Source organism: Diprion similis, chromosome 2 (assembly GCF_021155765.1).
Source record: "Diprion similis isolate iyDipSimi1 chromosome 2, iyDipSimi1.1, whole genome shotgun sequence".
NCBI classification, from domain to species: domain Eukaryota; kingdom Metazoa; phylum Arthropoda; class Insecta; order Hymenoptera; family Diprionidae; genus Diprion; species Diprion similis.
In genome coordinates, this window is record NC_060106.1 from 3,199,376 (window position 1) to 3,224,467 (window position 25,092).

The window sequence follows — 25,092 nt, forward strand, 5'->3', positions numbered from 1 at the left end:
TACTTGCAGCGGTACTGAGCCGGTAAAGGGCTCTTTGATGTTCCCGAGGTTGTTGGCAATCATCGTGTTCTGGCCGTGGACATCCCTCATGACTGACCTGGCCGATTTCAGTTTCATCGGACCAGGGCGACGAAACAGCTGAGTTGGCATGTCGTTGAGGCGGGCAGATTCGCTCACAATTCTCGGCTTCGTAGTAGATGTCGCTGGCGGCAGCCTCGTAGCTCTCGGGAACGTATACGGGGGAGGCACGGGTACTAACTGCGAGGCGTTGAGCCACCTGCCAGGGTGGTTTCATCCTCGTAGATGTACCCTCGGTGTCGGAATGTCGGTATCTGCTCTATTTCCCTCCTCTCTCTCCACTTTTATCGCTTAGGATAGCTCGGGATAGGTGGGAAGAAGGGAAACAAAATCGAAAGAAATGAGTAATAGAACTTAAAATTACATAAGTGACCATATCGACTGCCAATATTCCTTGCTGCCTTTTCACGATAACGGGGATCTCGGAGGTCATATAACGCGATGCAAATCGCCGTGTTACAATATATACAGGGTGATTCAGTACCCGGGGACCACCGGGCACTGACGGATTCCTTGTGAAAAAATAGGACTAAAATTTCTCTTGACAATTTTTTTTTAAAGCAACGGTTTTTGAGTTGGAGCCGCTTGAAGTCCATCAATCACAGCGCAGATAGGACCAAGCGCGCGAGCCAAGTGTGAGGCTAGTGTAGTTGAGCCCGATGCAGCGTACGCTAGCCTCGCACTAGGCTCGTGCGCCTGGCCCTATCTGCGTACCCCGATTGGTGGACTTCAAACGGCTCTAACTCAAAAACCGTGGCTTTAAAAAAGAATTGTCAACAGAAATTTTAGTCTTATCTTTTCACAAGGAATCCGTCTGTCATCCGTCACCCTGTATATATTAGACTGTATCAAAAAAATTGACTACTTTTTTTTTTTTTAAATATACTGAAAATATTGTTCAGGATACCGAAAAAAGGCGCCTGTTAAAACGGGAGCTCTTAATTTTCATTTAAAAATGTGCCTCATCGCGATTTTCTACTTTCCATAAGAATAACATGGCAAAAATGGTTCTTGCTCCTTGCGATTTTATAACTAGATAACGACGCGTCGTACAGAAAATTCATAAACACGTTTTTGTAGGAAATTGAACGTTCTACAAAAAAGGTCTCTTGTCATTTTACGATAAATCTATTCTTTCAAAAGTTATTTGAGGTCAAACATCAACAAGGGACCTATATATATCTATTATATATATATAGGTCCTTTGTTGATATTTGACCTCAAATAACTTTTGAAAACGTTCAATTTCCTACAAAAACATGTATATGAATTTTCTGTACGACGCGTCGTTGTATATATATATTATATAGAAATGTGAATTTCGTCGCAGAGGCACATGTTTGACTGTGTCTGTAGGATGTTAGAGACAAGTGTCAAGTGTGTGACTGAGAGTGTAACTCGGTATCACTACTCAGCCTGTTAGAACGGACCCGGCCGTTCATGAGTGATATGCAAGAAATCATATCGAAAGAATGCGATGTTGGTTATCTAGAAAAATGTATTTCGAATATTTTTGGTTGACTTTGAAAAATTAACGACGGAACCAGGAATCGAACCTGGTATCCAGAGATGCTTTAGCGGAGACTTACTCCACTAGACCACCTAGCCGCCCTGACCCCAGTGTCATTAATTTCTCTCATCAACCTGTGTATTTGAAATATTTGTTTTCGTGTGCCGTATTATGGTAGAAATGTGAATTTCGTCGCAGAGAATTTCGATATGATTTCTTGCATATCACTCATGAACGGCCGTTCTTACAGGCTGAGTAGTGATACCGAGTTACACTCTCAGTCACACACTTGACACTTGTCTCTAACATCCTACAGACACAGTCAAACATGTGCCTCTGCGACGAAATTCACATTTCTACCATAATACGGCACACGAAAATAAATATTTCAAATACACAGGTTGATGAGAGAAATTAATGACGCTGGGGTCAGGGCGGCTAGGTGGTCTAGTGGAGTAAGTCTCCGGTAAAGCATCTCTGGATACCAAGTTCGATTCCTGGCTCCGTCGTTAATTTTTCAAAGTCAACCAAAAATATTCGAAATACATTTTTCTATATATTATACATATATAGGTCCCTTGTTGATGTTTGACCTCAAATAACTTTTGAAAGAATAGATTTATCGTAAAATGACAAGAGACCTTTTTTGTAGAACGTTCAATTTTCTACAAAAATATGTTTATGAATTTTCTGTATGACGCGTCGTTATCTAGTTATAAAAATCGCAAGAAGCAAGAACCATTTTTGCCATGTTATTCTTATGGAAAGTAGAAAATCGCGATGAGGCACATCTAAATATCAATATTAAAATCTGAAGTTTTTATGGAATTTCTTTTTTGTCGTCTTGAAAAATATTCTCAGTATACCATTAGAAAAAAAAATAATCAATTTTTTTGATACAGTCTAATGTACACTGACACGGATAGTATAATATATCACTTCACCATTCCCAACATTTACAAATGCATCAAACAGGACTTGGATAAATTTGATACCTCCGATTATCCACCTGATAATGTCTACGGAATGCCGTTGGTTAACAAAAAAGTTCTGGGTTTGATGAAAGATGAGTGTAACGGAAAAATAATGGCCGAATTTATTGGCTTAAGAGCGAAGTTTTATTTATTCAGAGTGATGGGGGAGGGTAAGGATAGAAACCGAGCCAAGGGTGTCAAAGGATCCCCGTTAAAAACTGTAACCTTCGATGATTACTTGAAGTGTGCTTTAGAACACGAAAATTTAGTCAAACATCAGAGTCTGATACAAAGTCGGAAGCATCAGGTCTATACCATTGAACAGAAAAAAGTAGCACTGAGCTGGAACGACGATAAGCGTATCGTATTTCGAAACACAACCGATACGCTGCCGTGGGGCTACAAGACCTGCAGTTGAACTGAGCATCGGTATAAATTGTATCTCTAAGATGTGAAAAAAAGACAAATACTTGAAAAATAATTCCGTTTATTCAACATTACATATCAGATTCATTTATCCAACTGTTGTGTGTATTGTCGCAACCTAGCCACTTGACGTATAATTTTTTTCTCCGCTTCTGAAGCACCTTCTCCACGAGATAGATGTCCGAATGTTCAACCTTAAGGAGCTCCTGTTCGTAGAAACCACCAGCGATGGGTTGACCTTGGTAGTATTTGAGCTTGTACGTCACAGGATTGGTATTTTCTACTTGGCTTATTGTGAATATTTCAGTCGTCCAATTGGGAGTGTGACCTTTCTCAAAGACGTTTTTGAACTTGCTAATTCGAACTTTGTCACCGGTTTTGAACTTTGTCGGTTTGAAAGTTTTCGCTCGAAGCCCACCGTATGACTGACGTAATACCAGCCTTTCGTTCGCAACGGTGAAATCCGATGGTTTCATTGTCATGGTTCGGTGTTTCGTGTTGTTGTAAGCCAATTCTAAATCAGATAAGATGTCGAGCCACTTGTAGCTTCCTTGCATACTGAACCATTTCCACATTTTACTTTTCAACGTACGATAAAACCGTTCACAGATCGAAGCCTTCAAATTACTGTACCTGGAGTAGAGTTTGATTTCATAGCGTGACATAAGAGATTCAAATTTTGAATTGTAGAATTCCGTTCCTCTATCCACGTGTAATTTTTTCGGTACACGTCCTTGAGTTAGCACAGATTCCATGGCCTTTGTAACATCATCCCCGGACTTGCTGCTTATCGGTACAGCCCACGCATACTTTAAAAAGATATCAATGACTGTGAGCATATACTTGTAGCCTTTGTTTTGTCCTGCGTATGACATCATATCAACAAGATCCGCCTGCCAGGTCTCGTCGATGCCGCGCACGTTTACACGGCGACGCGGGTAATTCCGGCGTGCAGGTTTATGCAGTTCCGTCGTCAGCGTTAACTTTTTCTCGTTCATATTCCAATGCTCTTAGTCTAGTGTCCAATTTAGAAATGATTTCAGCGTTTCGAATCGACAGGTCTCTGGGTGTTTCAAAATCTGCGCAGAAGGTATCCAAAGCTTTCCCCGTGGTGATCTCCAAAGCTTTGATCATTTGATCGAGATTGTCGATTTGTTTTTGCAGCACGTTGAATTTTCGTCGTAAGATGTTCAAAGTTACAGCTCAACAGGTTCTACGATATTGCACAGTCTTTTATTCTGTGGATCGTAATGTCCGTCCGCAGTGATTTGAAATCCGACACCGGGAGGGCCGCGATTACCCGCAGCTGTGTTTTTATCCAGATGCTGTCCGTACACATCGACGCTCATCTCGGAAATGAATGCAAAAGCGATAGGAGCTGCCTAATAAATGATTTCTGCTTCACCCACTTCTTCGATAATGGAAATTATTTCGTTGTTGTGACTCGGGTTTCCCGCCGCCTGGGATGCTAAGAGTAGACGGAGACGCTCCACTAACTCGTTTGGATCATCCCAGAAAACGTATTCCGTTTGAACGCCTTGTCGTGTAATCTTACCTTGCGGAAGTAGACCATTACCCTTTCGCTGAGGTGATAGTGAATAGTCCAACAATTCGGCAATGATATTTCTCAATTTGTAACTGTTATCGCTTCGAACAACTCCGTGAGATGAGTAATACTTTTTATGTGCGTTCGTTTTGAGGGTTATGTTTCTATAATTTTCCCGATCTTCGTTGCTAACATAGGACCTGTCCAGCTTATTTTTGAACAAAAGTTCCAGCAACCCCTTCGTTTTTGGGTTAAGCGTATCCCTAATACGGATCTGGTCACTCTCAAAACTCATCAACGAATCACCAATCATTACTCCGGTTGAGAGGTTGCGTACACAGTACACGTTGTCAAATTCACTTTTTCTCGTCTCATCTCTCATCATTTCAAAATACTCATTCTCGTTTTCATCAACAGGTGTTTCTACAATTGTTTCATCTCCTGCCGAAGCAAAGGAATCATCCATTTCCGAGACTGTTTCATTGTTCGTTTCATTTTTCATCTGCTTTATTTCTTGATCAATTTCTGCCACTTCTTGTTTCACGGGTTTCGTCTCTTTTGTAACATTTACCAGTTCTCGTAACAGAGTCACTACTAGTTTGAAAACGTCGCTCAATTTCCGAGCCGTGGATTCCTTGCCCGACTTGAGCAATCTGTGTTTTCGACGGATCGCAGCACTTGCTTGAGCGATCTGATGTAGGACTTTTTGTTGCTCAGGAATTTTGGAGCTCTGCATGTTGAAGCAACTGAGTCTGCAACGCTACTGTGTCTCTCGCTTGAAAACGCAAGATTTTTGTTACTTTTTCAGGCTAATGAAAGAATCGAATCCCTTCCTATAACGTCCTTGGTTGGGCTCGCTGTTTTGGTCGATCACAAGAAACCCGTACTTATCACCGTTCCAGAATGCGGAGCACACGTCTTTAAACTGTGTGTAAGAAATATCGGTGTTCACATGGTCGTTGTATACGTGTCTCAGGTTCGTATCGTCTTGTTGGAATAGCACGAGTTAGTTCACGTTGTGGCGCACAAGATGTTTGGGAATAGGCGCGTACGTCTGACAGAGATAGAAACAATCAACATCGTGATGCCTGCCCATGCAGAAGTAGGCTCTAATATTGTCCTGCTTCTCGCACGCTACATCATCAAAAACGATTATCGAGTTGGGTCGTGCTTCGTCCGGTGTAATCACTTGCTCACGCTCGGTATAAGGAAAATACTCTATATTCTCAACGTTGTCCAACAACAATTGGTACTTCGGTTGGTTAAGGGATTTTGAGTTGATACAGATATTTTCAAATCTAAGTCCATTGGGATGGGTTATAAGTGTGAGCTACGCATTAGTTCTACCACAATTAGACGGTCCGCAGAATATTGCACAAACACTGTTCGGAAGTAATTCCCCATGCCGTTTTTGTCTTTTCACATTTTGCTCTGAAAGTTTGTCGAAATTTATCACGGGAAGCTTAGTAGGTTGTGCCTCAAACCGCATCTTGGACATGACTGACCAGAATTGCTATAAATACCCCAGTTTTAAACCTTTTCCGTCAGTCAGAGCCTAAACATCATCGTGAACAGAGGTGAACGAAGCAGCAAACGGCAACATCGCGGCAAAGGTCTGGTGAATAGGATCATCAACAGTCTTCCAGTCGAATTGCACGTACCTGGTTATTAATACTGTGAACCTGGTACAAAGTTGACAAAGAGACTCACGCAGGGTGATCCGGGAATCAATCCACTCGACGCAGATTGCAAGAACCACGACATTGCTCACTCGCAGAATCGTGAAAATCTTGACGTCAGGAACGCGGCTGACAGGGTGTTGGCTGAACAAGCGTGGAAACGGGTTTTCGCACCGGACGCCAATTTGAGCGAGAAATCAGCGGCTTGGGCAGTAACTAATACAATAAAAGTAAAATTGAAACTAGGAATGGGAATTCAAAAACTAAAAAACGTGACCTTGAGAAAAATTGTAATTGCTGCGAAACGATCCATAATTCCGAGCAACGATGCAAAAGTAGCTATCGAGTCTGCGCTCAAGGGAGCTGAAAACGCTGTTCAAAAAGCGGGTGGTAAATGTAAAGTGCGAACACCGCACGTTCTACTGGTACCTTCAAAAGTTAGTGGATTTCTACCATTCCTGATTCCCATTTTCGCTGGACTTAGTACCACAGGCGCGATAGCTGGTGGTGCAGTAGGTATAGCAAAAGCTGCGAAAGATGCGAGCGCTGCTAATCGAGAACTGGGGGAGAGCAAACGGCTCAAAAAAACTCTTGAGGAAGCTATCGCGTTGGGTGAAGGATTTCATTTGAAACTGTATAAAACGGGTCTCGGTCTTCATCTTCCAAAGAAACTAGATGCGAAGCTACCACGTCAAGCGTTGACTGATTGGGACTTGTTGGAATATGCGAAAATTTTCAAGATACCGTATTTCCGCGGTGTTTTTATGTGGAACGGAATGCCCAACTGCGGTCCACGAAGAAACTAGTCAGCCATAGTCAACCTTGACGACAAAAAGGGTCCGGGAACACACTGGGTTGCGGACAAGGAACGTGACAGTGACATCGATTACTTTGACAGTTTCGGTAACCTTCGACCACCCTCGGACCTCATAAAATATCTCGGTATTGGTAGCGGTCAATACAATCATGAGAGGTACCAGGATTATGATACGTTTAAATGCGGACTTTTGTGCTTGAAATTTTTGAGCGGGAAGCTACATAAGTATGGTGCATAATTCGACACAGCCAGTCTATCACTCGCAACCATGGATGATTTACTAACGTTAACAATTTCGGGAACCTCTTCGATTTCCGAAGCGCGATATTTCCCACCGATTGAACTTGCTCGCGATCAAAGTTATGCTCTTGGCTTAGTAGAATTGTTGACCTTTAATTCGATCCCCAACATTGATGTTGGTCACAATAAAATGTACGTGGCTGATAAAGTAATCGCCATACCTACCGGCAGCTACGAGATCGAAGACATAGAGAAGTATTTTCAAAACGTGCTAAGAAATACAAACATCAGGCTCAACATAAAGCCCAACAATAACACCCGACGCAGCGAAATCACATGCAACCACATTCTAAACTTTGAACCGGACGATTCCATTGCTCAACTTTGTGGATTCACACCTCGTGTATTGGAGGGTGATAGAACTCACGAGTCAGACGTGCCTGTAACTATACTCAAGGTCAACGCGTTACGAGTTGAGCGCAGAATTACCACGGGTGCCTACGTCAACGGACGTAAAGTACACACTATTCACGAATTTTTTCCAACCGTCCCACCAGGATATAAGATCGTGGAAGTGCCGTCGCACGTCGTTTACCTTCCGATCACCGTCAGGACCATAGATCACGTTCAGCTTCGGTTAGTGGATCAAGACGGAGACTTGGTTAATTTTCGTGGTGAAGTCATCACTGTGAGACTACACATCAAATCGCAATAAACGATGGGTATCGTTTGTAACAGACAGCCAAAGAGTAGGAATATCAGTAAGTCGACTTCCCGATCAAGTCAGTCATCGATCGATTCACGAACCATCAACACCTCGGAACGTAGAGTTCCTGATAGCTCTGGGCTTGAAACTGACACCTCTTGGAAAAGGAAATTCCGGCAAATAAGAATCCTATTTTGCTGTTTCGTCGTCTGCTACGTACCATGGAAGAAGAAATCTTAAACATTCAAACACTGGTCATCTTCGACGAATCCATTTCGCATTACGAAATTCACGCTCACAAACCTTACACCTCGTCAACTTTCAAAAACAGCGATGAAATTCAAATCACCGTTTAGCATCAGGATTTATGCATATTACCCGGCAAAAGTTCGGTCCATATTCACGGACGACTCTTTAAAGCTGATGGAACAGCGACTGTGAACACGCAGTTCGTAAACAACGCCATCTATCATTTATTTGAAGAAATTCGCTACGAAATTAATGCGGTTGAGATCGACAGAAGCAAGAATGTTGACTTGACAAGTCTAATGAAGGGTTACGCTTCTCTGAACCCTGGTCAGAGTTGGCTGATGGAGAACGTAGGATGGCTTGACCCGGAAGAGAAGAAAAAATTAACCGATGCCGAGGGTAATTTTGACGTATTGATACCGCTCAGCACGATACTGGGTTTCGCTGAAGACTACCGCAAGATCGTTGTCAATGCCAAACACGAGTTGATTTGAACGAGACCCAAAACTGATGTAAACGCGATTGTGCAGAGTCAAGAGGAGGAATACAAAATCGTAATCAATACAGTGGAATGGCTCGTACCGTATTTGAAACTTGCGGATCAGAAAAAAGTTGACCTGCCGAATTTCGTTGAGAAAGACCCGCCTATTTCGATGAGCTCCCGCTGTTGGGAATTATACAAATATCCTTTACTTCTCACTACATCGAAACACGTTTGGACTGTGAAAACTTCCACTCAGCTTGAAAAACCTCGATATGTAATTTTGGCCTTCCAAACAAGTCGGAAGTACAAGATCGGTGAAAACGCAAGTCATTTCGATCATTGCAATGTCACGGACGTCAAGCTGTTTTTAAACTCACAATCTTATCCGTACGGTAACCTGAACCTAAACATGAGTCATAATCTGTACGCACTCTTGTACGAGATGTACGCAAACTTCCAAGATACCTACTACGACAAGAACCCCGGGCCGTTGCTGACAAGGAGTGAATTTCTTCAGAAGGCTCCCTTATTCGTTATTGACTGTTCAAAACAAAACGAATCCTTGAAGTACGGACCCGTTGACATCCGCCTTGAATTTGAAGCTAGAGCCAACTTTCCCACTGAAACATCGGCGTCCTGCTTAATTGTTCGCGATCGAATCGTTGAATACAACCCACTTAGTGGTGGGGTAAAAAAGTTGGTATAAAAGCCGACCAATTCCCACCACCTCCTACAGTTGAAACATGGAGCTCATCGTTGACATACAAGGCTTCCGTAGACCTTGCGACAACACCTTCACATTGAAAGAATTGGCTGTAATTTCAATCTACTCGGAAGCACCTCCATCGACGTTTCTCTTCAAGCCACCTTACGAATGGGACTGTCTACACGTCAAATATAAAAGCCGAAATTCATGGTTGCAACGCAATTTTCACGGTCTACCTTGGAGCTGTGGAAATATACCGTTCGAGAAAGTGGAATGGACAATCGAATACGAGCTGTGCAAAGCTCGCAGGGTGTACGTAAAGCGCAGGTGTACGTACTCTGTAAAGCGCAGAAACTACGGAGTGCTTCTCTCGGAAGTCGATATTCACCATGTTAAGGATCGGGAGCGCACGAATTACGCAGCGATTGTCCCGGAGGTCGAAATTCACCAGGCAGTGGACCTGGAGCGCAGGAACTACGGAGCGCTCCTCCTGGAAGTAAAAATTCACCTGGTTAGGGACCGGGAGCGCAGAAATTACGCAGCACTTGCCCCAGAGGTCGAAATTCACCAGGTAGTGGACCTGGAGCGCATGAACTACGTGACGCTTCTCCTGGAAGTCGAAATTCACCAGGTCAATGACCTGGAGCACAGAAACTACAAAGCGCTTTTCCTGGAAGTCAAAATTCACCTGGTTAGGGACCGGAAGCGCAGGAATTACGCAGCGCTTGCCCCAGAGGTCGAAATTCACCGGGTAGTGGACCTGGAGCGCAGAAACTATGAGGCGCTTCTCCTGGAAGTCGGAATTCACCAGGTCAAGTACCTGGAGCGGAGCGGGATTTTCTTACGTCCTCTCTACCGCGCAGTTGTTTCCGGACTGAGAAATTCGGCTAGCTGATTTCCGTCGTCGACGATTTCTATTGATCGATGACGTCATAATGAAAATGACGTCACTCTCTGAACATCCGAACATCCACAAATTTTCGCCTTCGAACTTTAATATATAGAAGATTACAGCGCTATTCGCCAGACTAACAAAAACGTTATTGCTCTAATCGCCAGAATTCTATAACGTTAACTCCATACTAATTCTTAGCTTCACAGTCCTAAATCGAAGCGATTGAGCGACCATGAGGATGTCGAAGTGATGGTGTGTCGCGAGGAAGACAGGCTACGGTTCGCTGGCCAACAGCGGGAATCTCGTCTACCTCGGTTTCCCTCGCGGGAGAGCTCTACGTTGGCGCTCCCTCCGTAGCCTCGTGTGAGGCCCTCCGCTCGCGCTGTACTCTCCACGAGGTCCTCCTTCGTGACCATCTCTATGCTGTCGAATTCGTCGTCTATTTCCATGTTTAGCGCCGTACATGCTCGAAACAAAATCAAACAAAAAGAACCTGTAATGTTTAATTCGCTAGCCTGTAAAGTGACCCCTTTCAGAGTTTCGGATGCGTGACCTTTGTCTTGGCGCTCTTTACGAATTAAATAACCACACTTGTCGCGAAATCCCCTGTTTGGGTCCCGCCTAAGGTCCGGTGAGCCACTTGTAACGAGCATCCAAAAATGCCACGTTACTGTGAGTATGATCAAGCGGTAAATGAATGAATGTGGCACAGGTGCCTATTATTCATTCATTTGTTAGCTCAGCTCGGATCTTCCAGATGAAATGGGTGGCTCGACGGCTCCGCAGATGTTCAGTTGCTGGTCAATTCGTAAAGGAATCAACAATTGACCTTTACCAATTATTGATCCTTATGTCGATGTGGATCTGGTCTCGATAATGAATTTAAATTTGAAGGCCAAGGGACATAGGTGTCTACCTTTTTACACCTTTGAGTATACGAATGAATCAGATCACATTTCACATGTCTGGACCATAGAAATAAGGTTTTACGTCGTACAAGCCATTGTTCGCTGAACTTGTTGCCTTTGCGTCTTCCTGTAGAGAGCGAGACGTTACTCGTCTACCGGGCAGGTGATTCGATATCGACCTCTAGGATCAAGTGTTCGTGTCAATTCTCAAACGCTTTGAAGCATTTGATATTTGCTCAAGGCGCTCAAATTTGAATGCAATTGCTATCTTATATCTTACATTATATCTTTAACCTCAACTCACATACAGACCGCAGGGTCTACAATCGAAGTTCACAGAAGTCAGGTTCATAAACCTCACTGACCGAACGCAAGAAACGTGTAGTAAGAAATAATAAGCAGTTCACTAAGTGTCATTCTTGGAATTCAAAAATGCATTCTATCTTGTCAGCACCGATTGGTCTCTTCAAGATCAATCATCTCACACTGATGCATTTAAGGACCAACAAAAAGTCTTTCTCAAACTCCCACTTCAAATCAAACTGATACAATCAAGAATCATCCCTTAGACATCAAAATGAATAAAACCATTGAACGTTAAACAATAGAGAATAAATTTAAACTCAGACAATTTAGACTTCTCTTAATTCAAGAACAGATCATCCTAGTCTCTAGAATCTCCGAACTTAGTACAACTAAATAAGTTAACAATATCATTGTGAAACCAAATCTCCAACACGATTACAAGAACATTATATCGTTATCGAATGTCTCTCTATCTAATAAAAAAATCCTGTACCGCACAGCAACAGGTAAAAAAGATTTTAATAACAATAGTATACGCATGAAGTTGGCGGTAGGGTGAGATGCCGGAAACAAAAAAAAAAAGCATCTAGCAAATAAAACTTACTATGTTCATACAGTATGGTTCATAACAAGATGTGCGCTGAGAAGTCGAACGTGGAGTATTTTCAAATAAACTCATTTAATAATAAAGTTGCTGTTGCTATGAAGTTAGTGTCAAGTGATTGACAGCTGTCATCAGGTGTTTATGACAGTCTTTGACAAATATATTTATATATTTATATAATCTGTTTATGACACACAGAAAATAAATATGCAAACGAGAATTATCAAGATGATTCCCTACGGGAATTGTCCTTTTCGCGCACGGCACTCAAGATCGACACGCAGAGGTGAGACTGAGTATCATTTCAAATATAGTTGATAATTGGTCAACATTTACGGGTTTTATTACAGGTTATGAGTCAAACGGTGCCGTGATTAGGTCACCTGGTGATTACAAATCACACTTGAATAAAAGAGGAATTTACGGGGGAGAAGCAGAATTAGCTGCAGCTGCGGACATTTTTAAGATCTGTTTAATCGTGTATCGCGGAGACCAAATTCATCCACACCAAATCGGATCCCAAGATGGAAGACAATTCTAGATACTCTTCACTGGCGACGGAGACGGTGGACACTTTGATGTCTTGCAGAAATAAAATTCAGATAGTGAGTAATAAGTATCAAAAGTAACAAGCATATGATAGTAAATATAAATACATCACCAAACAGTCTGAAGGACAGCCAGGACTTACGTCGGCAATGGAGAAAGACAAGGAAGGCAAGAAGAAAAAAATGGTGAATTCACCTGTCTAATAGACAATATATAAGGAAATAGTGAGGCGCGCAGCGCCGAGTGCCCGAGGCGCGTAGCGCCGCGGTGGGGTTGGTGCGCGAAGCGTGCAGGGGCGAAACCCCTAGTATATTTAAATTAAAATGTCGAGTACGAATAATTATTTCAATCACGCATAGTAATAGTTGGCACGACCTATATCATAATTCCAGATCAAAGCAGGCTGAACGAGAAATTAATACGAGCAGATCATCCAATTTCGTAAACTTGGACATCACAAGATTTGTGAATCCAGGTTTAGTACTTTAGAAACTTTTTTCTCAAGATCCGGAAATTTTCTGTATTCATAATTCTTCTCAGAAAACCAATAATAAAAATAACAAAATGATTGTTGAAGGTTGAGAATAGTCAAAAGAGTTCAGTCCAAGGTGTAAGGTTCTAGCTCTGAATATTCTATATATATATTATGTATTGTAACGTGTCCGATTTTCGGTAAGCGGTTCTATAGCTCGTGCGAAGAATTGTCAGTTATTGCGGATATTTTTATCGCTACCTTTAGCTGTAAAAGACTAGTTGAATGATTGATTTGCGGCCTTCGTTTCTATTGGGTGGGAGTATGGACCGATTTTGCCGACCCTTAAAACCCTGAATGTGTCTAATGTTCAGATCTATGTGAACTTGGGTTTGTTACGCCAGAGATGCAGTTTGTGGAGATTTAATTATCCAAGCTAGAGGCACGTTGCACAGAGTTGTAGATTTGGGTCCAGAGCCTCACTTGAGACTCGACTCAGATTTTAAAACTCCTGTTGGAAGAAGCGGGTGTTTTACGCCAGCCTTTCCGCTATCGCTACCCCGCGCACTTGAGTGTTTTAAGATGAAGGCACGTCCCGATTTACTAATCGAATCCCTTCTCTAACCTACAGCGACTGTCTACCAGACCAGGGGTTTTTACGCTGTGGCTGTTTGCCAGATTTGAGATCCGCAGATCAAATAACGGACTCAAGTTTTTAATGGGAACCGATATTGTTCGTGGTTTACTGAAACTGTATCTATCCTGATCGAGATTGTAACGAAATATAGACTTTGAATTGACGCGCCTTAGCAAATGACTAGGCGAGTACAGATTAGGATTAGCACGGTCAGTGAACGTGACCGGAAGGGACTGAGGAATTCGCTCTCTTGGGAAGAACGTTGAAGCAAACGGTTGTGTTGCTGGGCGGCTCCGCAGTCAATTTGTATTCTATAAACTTGTGATAACTTCGTATAATTTTCCATTGAACCTTTATATATTTCGAGGAGCCGTCGTATAAATTTAGAGAGTAAACTCACCAAATCAATATCAATTTAGAGAGTAAACTCACCAAATCAGTAAAACTTTCGAGAGAAAACTCTAAATCTAACGGACATTCAGCACATGGCTGATATGAAGTGTTGGGATATGGTTTTGCGATATTGTTATTTGTAATATTAACCTTTTATTTAATTATCATAGAAAGTATTACATGAGAAATGATGACTGAGTTTGAATATTCAACGGCCTGTTGCCAACTGGGAGGATTAGTACGCTTGACCCCTCTCTAGTTAAAAGGTACGCGAGTACGAAGACAGCAGGTCAGCTGTGTTCGACTGTGTGTACAACACAGTGATAAGTCGCTTATAGTGAAAACTCAACATTCCCTCTCGACTTATACTGTCTTACACACCATCATACATACCAACAGCTGTGTTTTGCTCATTTCACACTGGTAATCTTACATTCTAACAAATCCCATAACAAATTCTGAAACCTTGGAATTTCCTGCTTGCAGGTACTTTCGTTAACGTATCAGCCAATTGATTGTTTGTTGAAATGTACTCTACATTGATTTCTCCAGCCTCTTGTTTTTCACATGTGAAGAAAAATTGTACCTCAATATGTTTAGTGCTTTTAATCGACTCTGGCGTATTTACTATTCCTATAGCTCTTTGATTATCACAGTACAGTGTTGTTGCTTCTTGTTGCTTACATGACAGGTCATCTAACAGTCGTCTCAACCATATTACTTCTTTTGTAACTGAACAGACCGCAATGAATTTAGCTTTAGTCGTGGATGTTGCAGTTACGCTTTGTTTCTTAGAACTCCAACTGACTGGACCTGAATTCAAGAAACACACCCAACCTGTAGTGCTTCGTCTTCTGTCTAAGTCCTCTGCAAAATGTGCATCACTATAAGCACTTAACAATACGGTTTCTGATCCTATATCGAAAGTAATTCCATAGTTTACTGTACCCTTCAGGTACTTAAGGACTCTCTGGACTCCGTGCCAATGCTCAACCCTTGGATTCTCTAAAAATCTACTTAGTACCCCAACAATATAGCAAATGTCTGGTCTCGTAGTTATCATGAGATACATTAAAGATCCAATTGCTTGTCTATACGGAAAAACATTTTTATCTTTTGAGCTCTCTGTATTTTTAACGAATTTGACCCCTGGATCGGCAGGAGTGGCGACAGGTAGACAATTTTCATGATTAAGTCTTTTTAGAATTTCATTTGTGTAGCTTTCCTGGTGTATTTTGATTCTACCCTTGTCTCCACTTCTCTCAATCTGCAGGACAACAAAATATTCAGCCTTTGAATAAGTTATGCCAAACTCTCTATTCAGACTGTCCAATAAGGCACTCATCTCAGACGCATTCTTTCCACACAACAAACCATCGTCAACATAGATCGCTACGTACATATCTTTCACTTTATTCATAAACACGCATGGGTCAGCTGTTGATTGCTGAAACTTATGTTTTATCAAGAAATCAACCACCTTTTTATTCCACTGACGCGACGCTTGTTCTAGCCCATACAGGCTTTTCTTTAACAAACACACGAAATCACCATTTTCAAAACCACTTGGCTGCTCCATATACAGCTCCTCGTCGAGGTCTCCATGCAGAAACGCTGTCTTGACGTCAAACTGATGAACCTCCAAGCTCTTGGCTGCTGCCACGGAGAAGATGGCTCGAACTGAACTGAACTTCACTACAGGTGAAAACATCTCTGTGTAGTCGATGCATGCCTGTTGTCCACATCCTCTGGCCACCAAACGGGCCTTGTATTTATCTACTTGACCATCCGCCTTCAGCTTCTTCTTAAAAACCCAGCGATTTGTGATGACATTGCTGCCTTCTGGTCTCGGTACGAGTGTCCACGTATCATTTTCTTCAAGTGACTCCAGCTCAGCATTGACTGCCTCCAACCATTTGTCTTTGTCGATATCGTTTAGAGCTTCTTCAATATTCGACGGTTCGCTGCACATCATGAAAGTTTCTGCAAATGCTGCTTGCTCGTTCGCGTCGTCACTTACTGATTTATATCTTTTTGGGTATGGCGATCTCGGTCTAGGGAGTCGAGGATTTTGATACCTTTTCGGCGACTCTTTCTTCTGAGCTCCCTCTGGTTCTAATGCCTCTGGTGTCTTAAACGCTTCTTCCGTCATGTCCTGTCGTAGAATCACTTCATTGATTCCAGTCTTCTCGTGAAATTCAACATCACGTCTAACCATTATTTATCTCGATAATGGATAATAGACTCTGTACGCTTTATTTCCATTACTGTATCCAATCATTCGACACTTTACTGAGTTCACTTCCCACTTTGCTCGCTGATTCTTTGGTACGAGTACATAGCAGTCGCAACCAAAAATTCTTAAATGCGATACCGATGGTTTCTTACCAAACCATTTTTCAAACGGAGTGGCTCCGTTTATAGTCTCCGATGCTGTTCTGTTTTTGACATAGACAGCTGTATTCGTGGCTTCTGCCCCCATGTTAAGCGGAAGATTTCGTGCATGAATCATTGCTTTAGCTGATTCCACTTCTGTTCTGTTCTGTCGCTCTATAAAGCCGTTTTGTTCTGGTGCGTATGGCGTCGTAACTTCATGCTTTATTCCTCTAGATAGAAGGAATTCTCCCACGTCTCCATTGCAGAATTCTTTGCCCCCATCTGTCCTCAGCCTTTTTATCGAATGTCCATCTGCTTGGACTTCAGCATAGAACAACTTCAAATTCTCGAACACATCAGATTTCTCCTCCAGGAAATACACATAGCAGTATCGTGAGAAATCGTCTTTCAGCAATAAAAAAAAGTTCGCACCACCAAGCGACTTAGTGCTCATCTTCCCGCACAAATCAGCGTGAAAGAGCTCACCGGGGCTAGTTGCTCTCGTTCCACACTTCGGAAACGACTTTCGGTGTTGTTTTGCATACACACAACTCTTACAAAACAAATCACCTCCTGTATCGCTGAACTTCAAATCCTCCACCGATTTTTTGTCACGCATCTGCTTTAAAGTCTCAAAATTAACATGTCCTAATCTCTCATGCCATACTCTGATTGAATCACTGATTGCAACATTTGCCTCCGCCACTTTCACTGACCTGAGGTTCAGTTTGTATAGATTACCATATTTCACACTAGTCAGTACGATTTCATTGTTTTTCATGAACACTACACTGTTTCCACCTTCTTCGAACGTCACTTTCATTCCTTTCTGTGTAGACCTCGAGGTTGACAGAAGGTTCTTCTGAATGTCTGGTACATGCAGTACATTCTTGAGTGTGTGTATAACCTTTTTCTCACTGTTATTTATGTACACATCCATATCTCCTCTGCCTTTTGCATCAATCAGCGCCCCATCACCAACTCTTACTGTGTAGCTTCGGTCAGGATATGCTTCATAATTCTTAAACCACTCCTTGCGAGAACACATGTGTTCAGTTGCACCCGAATCTGCATACCAACTGTCTTTTTCACTAACTTCCGACTGCTTGGTGTCTGCTGCAAAAAGATAAGCTTGGTCCATGGTCGCCGTATTTGTATTTTGACTGTACGAAGTCTGTACATTAAAGTTAGGTGTGTGCGTTTGTGGGGACTCTACCACATTCGACTGCGATACGTTTTTGCTTCCTAGCTTCTTTCTACACTCTCTTGACCAATGTCCATAGATACCACAATAATTACACTTTCCTTTTCGCCAAGGTCCTCTTCGATCGTCCTGTTTATCTTTATTCCAATCTCTCTGTTTATTATCAGAACGCCTGCATCCGCGTGCGCTCAAGGCCTCGGAACCTGCGCCATTTCCCTCTCCTGAGCGCATATTTAGAAGAGCTTCTTCGTTTACAAGGTGATCGGTTAATCTATCCATTGTTTGTTTGTTTTTCGGTACTGTATACCACGCTGTTCTCACGTGATCATACCTTTGTGGAAGACTACCCATAATTTTGGCTATTATCATTGGCTGTTTCTGTTCAAGGTCCATTTCCTTCAGTCGTTGTGCGAGTGACGTAACTTTTGCTATGTAGTCCGACATTTTCTCATCTTCCTCCATCTTTGCGTTTATGAATCTGTCTAGAAGAATTTGTGCCGACTGATCACTTTTTTCTGCGTGCACTGTCCTTAGTCGAGACCACATTCCCGCTGCCGTAGTGCAGTCGGACATGTGCTTTACTGGTCTAGTTCTAGGCCACGCATCAAAAAGGCCTTCGCTTGTATATTCTTCTTGTCCCACACAGCATGATTCTCTTCTATACGAGAGATCGTTCCTAGGATATAGCTGTCTAGCTCATTCTCCGCCATGAAGATCTCCATCTGCATCTTCCATAGCTGATCATTTGTGCCGTTTGAACTTATGAATATGATACGCTCTCACGTCCGTCATATTGAATTCACTTTGCGTTTCTATCTCAACACTTTGTTCAAAAACTGTTAATTCACCACTCGCTTCGTCATGCAAGGCACCCGAAGTACTGTCACTCAGATCGTCTTTTGCAAACACTGAATTGGTTTTCTTTATCGACACAGACATAAAGGGCTTACCGAAAAACAAAAACGTTCTCAAGATCACGTTAAGAACTGTTTTTTTTTTTGTTTTGCACTGGGCCCATAATCTGTTGGGATATGGTTTTGCGATCTTGTTATTTGTAATATTAACGTTTTATTTAATTATCATAGAAAGTATTACATGAGAAATGATGACTGAGTTTGACTATTCAACGGCCTGTTGCCAAGTGGGAGGATTAGTACGCTTGACCCCTCTCTAGTTAAAAGGTACGCGAGTACGAAGACAGCAGGTCAGCTGTGTTCAACTGTGTGTACAACACAGTAATAAGTCGCTTATAATGAAAACTCAACATGAAGTATCATCGAACATAATCTTCGCCATCCGAAGATCCGATGCGTAAATAACCACTGCAATTTCAACTTCACAATGCACTGATGCACAATGATTCACAATGTACCTGAGGAACCGACGTCGAGGAGATTTCCGAAAAACATCAACGAAGAATGGGGTTTTTCATAACATACATTACCACACCATCGTCGACATCATTTGGACTCATGAAAAACGTGGTTGGATATCTCTTGTCTCAGATATCGTCGATCCAGACAAATCTAATCCAAGATAAGTGTTTTGTTTCAATTCGTCGTTCAACCGCATCATACTTCTGATAAATTTATTATTTGAACATATCTCGGACTTCCCAAGCAGCAAGAGAGATTTCTTCTTTGTTTTGTGTATCGTAACTGTGTATTGGAATGAATGGATGTATGGATGAATGTGTGTTATTAGTTAGTAAGTGCCACTTGTTACAATTTTGAGATAATTTTGACAATTTTGAACATAGTAAAACAAAATAACTTTGCATCTGTAATACTTCCCAGCAAATACAGACGCAAATTGTTCATGTGTTAAGAAATATAGAAACTTGGGAGCACCCAAGCATTGTGAATAGTTCGTATTTTGTTTAAATTCTATTTTCCATCATTTAAAATAAAAATATAAAGTAAAATTATTGACCGATAATCTTTCTATCTATTAAAAAGATATTGAACGACTGAAGTTAGCGTTTTTGAGACCAAATTTTAAGACGCATGAAGGAAGCTGTTTATTAGACGAGTTCAGAGTTTAAGGTTCCAGAGTTTGAGTTTACTCTGGACCTATCTCTATCTATTAAATTATTGTGGTCCAGGTTGCCGGGAAGGTGTTTTACGTTGTCCAGGACCAGCGCTCAGTAGTATTTGTGGTCCAGGTTAACGTGAATGTGTTTTACACCGTCCAGAATTTTAGTAAAAGCACAGCGCTACCACGAGGGGTCGTCCAGAAACAGCGCTCCGTAGTATTCGTAGTAATTAAAAAAATTAATTAATCTTTCCATCTACTAAAAAGATTTGTGGAAATACGTGAAGTTAGCGTTTTTAAGATAGCAGTTCAAGCAGAACATGGCTCCACATTCTCTGTCGGACCGCGGCTGACAGCGACAAGCTTCACTCGATCAGCCGCATGGCACCACCTTCCTCGCAATTTATCCCATAGACAAGTTGACATATAATTATAAATAACTGGGTTCGATTAATCTGTCAAATCAGAAATTCTAATTTCAACTGATAGCAACGCATGTTGAAGCCACAGCAGAAACAGCTGTGTGAGGTGCGAAGCACCGATTCTCTTGGTACATGGGTTCATAACCCATAACTGACGGTTTAAAAATAGAAAAAAAAGAACGATCAGACGCCTGAAGGCATTTGTGGTCCAGGTCGACGGAACAAGCGTAATCGTGGTCCAGGTCAGAGGGACGATGTTTTTCATAGTAAAGCAGAAGCGCTTCTTATTCGTCGTCCAGGTCGGAGGGACGATGTTGTTCGTCGTCCGGGAGCAACGCTTCGTAGTATTCGTGGTCGAGGTCGACGGAACAAGCGTATTCGGAAGGACGATGTTTTTCACCGTGCAGGGGCAGCGCTACGAACTGTTTGATTAGGTACTTATCGGTACATGTCGCAGGGACGATGTTTTGCGTCGTCCAGAACCACCGCTTTGTAGCATTCGTGGTCCAGGTCGACGGGAATACGAATTCAATAATCAAGATATAAGGTGCGGTGTTTTAGAAACACAGAAGGGGACTTTTGCAGCCCAAAGATGAAGTAATATAATAAAACACTGAATAAGGACATCTCTTATATTCACTCTGTTTAATCGGGTGACAAAGTTAGTGTGGGAAACTCCAGAAAGTACATCTCTTACTCCCTGAACAATAAACGAATGAAACGCACAAAAGCGCGAGGCGCGTAGCGCCGAACGGTACGAGACGCGAAGCGCCGAGTACCGATGTTGCGAGGCACGAAGCGCGCAGGGGCGGAGCCCCTAGTACATATAAAAAAAGTTAATAATTTTACAAGATTAGCTAGAATGTCGGGTAGAGAAACAGAATCATTGCAGAAACTAGTTTTATTGAAAAAAGAATGATGGAAATTTATGTTCAAGGATTCGATTTGAACAAATTGTACAAAAGCAAAATTATAAGCTCAACAAACTATACATGTTACGCAGTGGAGCGCTTTACTCCGAACTGGGTCTCCTGCTCTCGTTGTTACGCAGTGAAGTGCTTCACTTCAACTGAGTGACGAGTGCCAGCGAGGCACCTCTATTTCAACGGAATCGGACCGGTCAAGAGTGGCGTCGGTCCGCAGGTAAGGTTGGCCGTCCGTCATCGTCGCGTCAGCGTCATCTGTCTTGGTCACCCTGGGTGCTCTCCCTCGCTGATCGGGTCGTCCACCTTCGGCTTTACTCGGCCGTATTCGTGGATGTACACGGCTCAGCTGTCAGCATATACGGGCTAACCGGCTAGACGTTACAATATATATTCTCCGAAAATAGAATAAGAAAGGGGAGGATTCAAAGAAGTTGCGGAAAGACCAAGTCTGCTGATGTTGCACCTTGCCTCATCAGCAGACGATTTTGAAATTAGAACAAACCGAGGTTTCTCTATCAGAACCGCGGCGATTGCCAGTCAGTCAATTCTACCGTTTTGGTGAATGGCGTAAGCAAAGTGCTCATTACCTGAATCTCTTCCGAGGCACCACCTAACTGTGGGAACACGAGTACCACACGTGACGGCAAAGTAAGACCAGGGACGTGTTTGAAATTGAAGGTCTTCATCAGTACCTCACTTTACGAGAAAACTGTTCTTCTAGTCCAAGGAACGAGACTAGCTGATACATCCTTCCCGGTCCCCTGGCAGGGCACCGATCGTCATACTCTGATATCCACCGGTAGTTCACTTAAAGCTGACCCGAAGCGGATCAGGGAACCACTCTGACCCATCCCTTTTGAATTATCCTCATCCTTGTTTCTAAATTGTATGTTTTATAATCTTTTTTGTTCAAAATCATTTATATTATCAACTTCTAGAATAGCGTTGTAATAACCGTTACCTATCATATATAGTTAAATTAGTCTCATTCTATCGTGTAATGTATTAATCAGTAATAATAAACCATTGAATTCTACCCAGGATATCTCGTTTGCCATCCTTGATCATTTACAGAACCAAAAGTGTCTGCAGGACTCTATTCCAGCTAAGCCCACGAGTATGGTCTCCAGCCGCTCAGAGATTATTCTCACGTTCAATTAGACAACAGTGATCGGAGCCTTTAGCCCAGGTTGCGCGTAACAGAATGATATTTCTTTATTGTGAAAAAATTTCGGAGAACAATAACGAATTAACCCAAACTGATGTTACTTTCAGACGTATTGACATGGAGAAATTGTACTGTGCACTGTAAACCAAGCTCTCTTTGCCCCGAAATTTTTTTGGACTGTGTAATGTTCACTAATATTTAATGAAATCGTTGTTCGTACTGGATTATGATAATATCGGACATCCTGCATACGTACATACTCTGACAAAGAGTTAAATCACCCGTTTTGCCCCCCTTTCTAATGCTTTAGCAGCCATCATAGGCAAAAGCCATATAAGAGCACTCATATGTTATGAAATGAATAAGCTTGCTGTGTCAACCAGCATTATTGTTAGAAGTGTCCTGTTTCAGTGTCCTTTAAACTCATAACACGAATCGCTATTAAACGCATTTTCCCATTTTTTAACTTTTGCCTGTCTTGTTTATTTCTTCAACGCTCAACGAACCCGTACTTTGTTCCGTAACTCCAAGTCAGATACAAAACTATGTATAAGTTGAACAATATACAGTCCGACCTCCGAATAAGAAATCCGGCAATAAGAAACTTCACCCAGTTTCTTACTCGAGCCCTCCCCCCACTCTGATTCGGACTCCGAGTTCAAGTGGGCTCAAAAAAACTGGACCAATCTTAAACATAAATAAAATCCGAACTCCTCGATCGATTCTCCGAATTTTTTTTTTGCTCCACATGAGAAATGAATCTTCCATTTTGCGTTGGAAAATCTGAAAAATCTTATTTCCTGCGAGATACACACTTTTGAAAAATTGATTTTGTAAAAATGCCCGGGAAGTTCAAAAAAACTATCATTAACGAATGTTCAACTGAATTTCTATCTGAAATTGTGATTCAAAGTTTGACTCCGAAATTTTAAGAATTCGTTTCCATTTTATTTATATAACAAGAAACGTTTTTCATAAAATTAGAGTCCAAACACACGCCTTGAGGTTGAAATTCTGTTTTCAGGAAATTAACGAAAAAGTCCACTATTAAGAAAGTCTGCCATAAATGATGTTGAGAACTTGACCAAGATTGGTAAGCGTCAAGTATAAGATTGCAATTCAATTAGGAACGACCAACCGTCAGGCAAATGAAACGATAATTTTAGATATTTCGAGACGGCGTTACGGCTGATTTTTTGAATATTTTATAAAAACCAGAGCATCACATTTGCAGTCGTAAGAGAGAATTATTCACTGATCTGTGGAATTTGTTAGTTCGTTACATAGCCTGTTCTTACTATTCAGCGAAACTTCACAGCTGAGAGCAGCCTTTCTACCCTATTGTCTCATACCCCATCTGAGTCACGCGTTTTGACTCCAATAAGACAATAAGCTTCGCGTCTCGTACCCAGCTGGGTTGGTGCGCGAAGCGTGCAGGGGCGGAGCCCCTAGTCATCAATAAAATCGGTTTCTGGGTCGTCCATATCGTTTCTTTGTTGTATCAAATCTTCGATTGGGGTACCATTCAGGCAAGATGTCCTACGCACAACTGTTCCATAATAAGTCATTACACTGAAAAAAAAAATTTGTTGAATTTATAAATATTCAGTTGAATACGCACGACAAAATATTTTTGGACATCAACAAAAATTTGGTCATTCCAACAGTATGTTTATCAATCGATTTCGATTATTACATGCAATTAAATACCCGTACAAAATTTATATTGCAGTTTAAATACCAGATTACGTGAAGACTACCAATTCTATTAATAAACTCTGTTGGACCTTTTTTGTAGAAAATTTTCCGTTCTTTATTTTTTATAAGTATACCTTATAACCGTAAGACCGACAGGAACGGAGATAGTCGCAAAAAAACGAAAAAGGTCATTTTTTCACCGTTTTTGGGCTGTCACAAGTTATGCGTACAACCGAATTCAGGGAACTTTTCACACCTTATTTGGAGAGCTCAAAGTTAAGTGTATACCAATTTTTAGCTTGGTTGGACTTTTTCCGAAGTGAAATCCTAAAGTTCCTGGACTATTAATGTTACGTTGATTAAAGATATATAAAGACTTACAGTCCTGGGTTATTTTTCATAACAGTTTGCCGGGTCTGGCCAGGTTTGGGGGAATTGCCAGTTTCACGTATTATCAACCAAGCAACTGACCACGCCGGTAAAAGAAGTTCTTCATAACCAACAACTATCACGTGCAAAACGTTGGTAATCTACCGTCGTCATTGTGAAATTGATAAGTTGCGAAAATCCCGTACGAGAAATATGTACGCCAAAATTATACAACCAACAAATAAAAGTCAATCTTGCATGAAGGAGTATCGTTCATATTTACCTGAATACATCAAATTTGTTAAAGGCGACAGTGGCATCTCTAAAACGTTCAATTTACTTTTTCAAAGTTTTCTGAGGAAGTCATGTTTGAGACACAAATATTTTGGAAAAATTAGACACCACTTCATTTTTAGTTCCAACCATTTCAGGAATGTCCCTACGAAGAATTTTTTTTTTTTTAGTTTGTTGAGCACTATTAAGATTGTGAGTTGAAAATTCAATGTCTCAAGTTTTGAAGACATTGAAAATATTCTAAAAGACTCCTCTTTGCCAGAAGCACGTTGAAGATATTTCGAAGGCTAAACCTATTTTATGAGTTTTTTCAAAATTTGGAAGCGGGCATTAGGTTTCAATTGCGAAAAATTACGCATCTTGAACAAATATAAAAATGAATCTTCCATGTGGTTCCTTGCAAATCAACTGGAATACAAAAC

The 25,092-nt window shown here is 41.6% G+C and overlaps 1 long non-coding RNA gene across 1 annotated transcript; it reads right to left on the bottom strand.

The window, feature by feature from the left end:
* Positions 1–1,644: 1,644 nt before the first annotated feature.
* On the bottom strand, positions 1,645–24,679 carry LOC124411554. The gene is made up of 3 exons (XR_006929678.1): positions 24,668–24,679; positions 23,697–23,702; positions 1,645–1,722 (listed from the first exon to the last, which is right to left on the bottom strand). It is a non-coding gene; the product is annotated as an uncharacterized LOC124411554 (long non-coding RNA).
* Between the last annotated feature and the right edge of the window lie 413 nt (positions 24,680–25,092).